This window comes from Anser brachyrhynchus, assembly GCF_964034855.1.
Source record: "Anser brachyrhynchus genome assembly, chromosome: 1".
In the NCBI taxonomy this organism is placed as follows: Eukaryota; Metazoa; Chordata; class Aves; order Anseriformes; family Anatidae; genus Anser; species Anser brachyrhynchus.
This window is the reverse complement of record NC_137694.1, coordinates 163672665-163677427: the sequence shown is the minus strand read 5'-3', so window position 1 is coordinate 163677427 and position 4763 is coordinate 163672665.

Sequence of the window (4763 nt, the reverse complement as noted above, 5' to 3'; positions counted from 1 at the left end):
ATCAGGGGGGAGGTTTACAAGTGACTCAAAAACAAATGGATGAGAACAAGGAAGAATACTCGAGAGTTCTCTCAGCAAAATTGTGAATAGGCAGCAACCTTTCTCAAGAACAATACTCAGGGTTGCATTCCAAGAAGGAGTACAGATACAGAATAATGCAGAAAGGATATATAAAACAATCAGACCCAGTAAAAGTGGAAAAATGGAAACCCTACTGGAAATCAGAACAATCTTTTTTAATAGGATTGTTGCTCAGTAAAAGTCTGGAACTTTGGCTGGCAGGTGAAGTTATGGGTCATCTATTGTCTAATGATAATAGCCTTCCCCTCCAGTCATTGAAACTAGTTACTTATTTCTGTATGATAGTATTGGTGCTTTCCTATAACACTTTGATCACATTCCTTACCTGACGAAGATTTTCGATAATGTGTCTTAAAAAGTCTTCATTTACAATACATTTGAGGAAGATCATTTTAAATTTAGCAGACTAGCTCAAATGCACCAACCTTCCCTCTCACTCCTACCAACCTTATGTTTGTAACCATGAGTCATCCTCTTTGAACAAATTCTGCATAGTTGTTTTGATTACTGTGCTAATAAGCATTGTTTATGTTTTTATGATTTGGCTTATTTAGATCTATTTTCCCATCTTTTCAAAAACTGAAATTAAAGCTTTGCATTAATGAGATGGGTAAGCTTAATTAAAATCTTTCCATGTCCTTCTTTGTACATTCATGTGCATTTTCATTTTAAACACTGTGCAGCTAAGTAAGAAAAATTACCTGTTAACACAAAAAGATGACAACCACTTAATATATTCTGGATGTGTATTTAAGTGCATTCAAACACCATCAGACACTAGATAATCATACAGTTTTAGAAATTATCAGAATTAAACAACCTTGGGTTTACAGATGTGTATGATAAGAAAGGAATATTGGTGTGTGTCTTTTAGTAATGTCCACTTTCATAGTGCATTTTTGTAGCCTTTGTTGTAGACTATGTGTATTAATTGCCTCTTAATTGTGAGTAATTATTCTGGGAAACCTATTTACTGCCTAGTAAACCACTAGTAAATGATTCATTTCTTTCCTATTAAAATAAATAAAATAAAATAAAATAAAATAAATAAAATAAAATAAAATAAAATAAAATAAAATAAAATAAAATAAAATAAAATAAAATAAAATAAAATAAAATAAAATAAAATAAAATAAAAAATCCTCAAGACCTTTATTTTCCCCTGCAATCTCATTATAGTACAGTCTCAAGTTATTTATGATATTGGAAAGCCAGTACAAGGATTGATATATACTGGAAAGAATAATTCTAACAGAATGACAGATGCAGATTTGCAGGTGCAGAGTGGTTGTTAGTGGTATTGGAAAGTTGGAAAGTTGCTGTAATAAAATGACTAGTTATTTATTAGAGGGTGATTCTCTCTCCTAACAGGAAAATTATATGCAAACTTCTGTTCAGTGACCTGAACTGTTCAGATGAAATAGGAAGCTTTACAGATTACTAAAAGACTGGTGATTCTCAATACAGTCAGTCTAATTGTACACTCACTATCATCTAGAATCAACCATCTAGAACTAAAGCCTTGTCACCCAGACATCCCCATGATAAAAGTGAAATAAACACCTCAGCAGTAGAGATCTTGTGTGGGAATTATATTCATGTTAACTTTACAGAAAGTCTTATGACTTTTGAAATTCATGTTAGCATCTAGAGTTACATATTATATCTAAATATCTAAATAAAATATTGTGAGTGTGAGGTAGTGATGTGGAATGAATTGTTCCCGGTAAGGCGGTCCTGGAATTTGTTATTTGCCCTGTTTACAATATGTTTCTAGAGCTGTTTTTGTTATTATTGTTATATTGCTTTTCTGTCTGGTATGGTTTGATTTGTGTTACTTTTTTTTTTTTTTTTTCTTGTTTTGAGGTCTTGGTTTTTAGTTTTGTTTGTTTGTTTGTTCCTTGAGTTGGCTTAATAAAGCCTTAATAAAAAAGAGCAAGGTGCCAGGACTCTGTTTAATCAATTTCTGGTTTCACCCACAAGAAGTTCATCTTTCTTGGGAGTAGCTGAGTGAACAAAACCTGATTCGGCATCTCTGTGTTGGCTAGATTCTGCAAGTAAAGACAGTTCAATAGATCCAATGTTAAAAGGTTTCCTTTAATTGCTTGCTTGCAGTCTAGACACATTTTATATCTGCAACTCTGTATACTCTCATATCATAGTTCTTTATACCGATTTTGAAATATTTTACTTATTTAAAAAAGTGTCCTACCTGAAGGAGAGTTTTGCTACAGGTAAAGGTTTGACTAGTGTGATAATGAAAAATATGACAAAACATAATTTAACATATTTAGAATTAAAATTAAATGTTCTTCTAGCTTTTCGACTGCAGCAAAAACAGTCTACACAAACTATAAAAGCTGTTATATGAAACAGAACCAATTTTCCAATATGTTAATTCTATCTTTTGATCCTTATCCTTGTAATAATAGTTCTAACTTGATAACTGCTGAAATACAAGAGTTTGTTTTAAAATAATTAGAGTCAAAGTGTTACCAAAATTTTATAAGTCCCAATAATTGGTTAGTGTAAAGCTATGGAGAATAAATACATTTAATTGGTTGAATATTGTAATATACCAGGCATTAAGCATGTGTAGAAAAGCAAGTGTTTAAACTTTGGTATTACTGAACTAAAGTGAAGTTTTGCTATTTATTTCTGAAGGAAAAAGGTATCACCCAAGATGCCCATGGTAGATAGGTTTCAGAATAGACAGCCAGCATGCTGACATGAGATAAAAAAATGGGGTACAATGAAACAGTGATGTTTTGTATTTACTAGTAGATAATCATTCCAGATTTGTTTTGAGGGCATTGGGAACTTATTTGAGGTAGTAAATTGCCTACAAACATTAGTAAGAGGAGCTGGGGAAAAAATGTAGCTCAGAAGACCAAGATTAAAAAAAAAATAATAAGATGCCCTAAGCATTCAAGTAAGCAGTCCTGATGGTATTCAGTGAAGCTGAAATAGAAAATCTGTTTATGGCTTCAGGCCATCAAGTCAAAGAAATATGTATCCATAGCAGTGATAGGAAGCGGGCAGCTACTTGGTGGTGTGCCTGCTGTATGACTGGAAATGTTAACATTGTGTTAGCCTCTGTCTGCAGGAAGAGCTGGATCCCTCCTAACCTCACAAGTCTTTCCAGTTCTGTTCATGTGCATACCAATGTCTCAGCCACAAGTGCTGTCTTCTCCCATTTATTACGAAACCAGTCTAACCATCCAGCGACAGATAGCAATGAGGGCAAAGACAGAAAGGAGTTTAACTAGAAACAGAGACTTAAATCCTCATGTTTACATGCACAAGGGAAGAAAAGTAATTGAGACAAAGAAGTGAAGAGAGCATATATGTCATTATCTAATTGAATTATTACATTACAAAATAAAAACTTGAATTCTAGCCTTCTCTGAAAAAGTTGCTTATACATTTTATAATGAAAAGTTGAATGATACTTTTCTGTGGCCTGGTGAATTTTAATTTAGAATTTGGATTTAAATATTACTTTAAATGCTACCTTTCCTGTCGTCCTCAAAGGCACTGCTCACCTACTCCTGTGTATTCATCTCTTCTCTGTAAGAAACCAGTGATACAAGAACCACAAATGATGGTCTATGAATTACATTACAAAGGGAGAAGTGATGTATGGGAGATTAAAACTCTATGACCTATGTTCACATGCAGAATCATAACAACATATATTCTGATGTTCTATGGTGTACCAAACCCTTGTTTTTGTAAGAAAGATGAACACCAAAAAATAAGTTCAGAATAACTTGCAATCATGGTCAAGCTCATTTGTCCCACTTGCCACTTCCCCATAGCTCTTTCTTAAGTCTAGTATCTGTCAACTATTTACTTTTCTTTCCCTTGTCTAGGAAGTCAGAGGAAACTTCCATCAAAGCTGTTGCCAGCATTGAGGAATCAACAGCCTGCCATTGGTTTACTGAAAGACCATCATATTTTTTCATAAGACATCAAAAACTTTCTTTCAAAAATCACTGTCAGCTAAAAGACTTCTAGGCTTATTATAGATTACTGAGACTGAGAGATTGTGCTTTAAAAATATAGATACTTTATGTTATATATTGCCTTCTTGCCACTTGCCGTCCCTGGAGGTATTAAAGATGTGTGGACGTGGCACTTAGGGACATTGTGTTGTGGCAGAATTGGTAGTGCTAGGTTGATGGGTATACTTGATAATCTTAAGGGTCTTTTCTATCTAAATGATTCTGTGATTTTATTATTCTTTTTTCTTCTGTCAGAACAACACATTAAGCAATTCAGTTCAAATTCAGTGTCATTTTAATAGGTGCAGGAGAGCAATTAACTTTCTATGGCAAAATGTCAAGTGCTTCCTTTGCCTCATCACAGAACATTTTTCAGGAAAAGACTATTATCTCACATAAATAACAATCAGTGCAGTTAATTTGTATATTTCAATTAGCTCATGATCTAATTATTCTATGGTCTAAGGATAACAGCTAAGGACTTCAAAGGGGGGCGGGAGGGGAGGGAGTGTTTTTCTCATCTGCACTGGTGTTCTCTACACTGTTGACTTAGATCCATACTCTTGAATAAATCCTCTGTGATAGTTCACTGAACTTTACGGCTTCATTTCTCACCAACTTCCAACTTTGTCATGCTGTGAACCTCAAACCTCAGTGCTGGTAAACTGCCAGAGG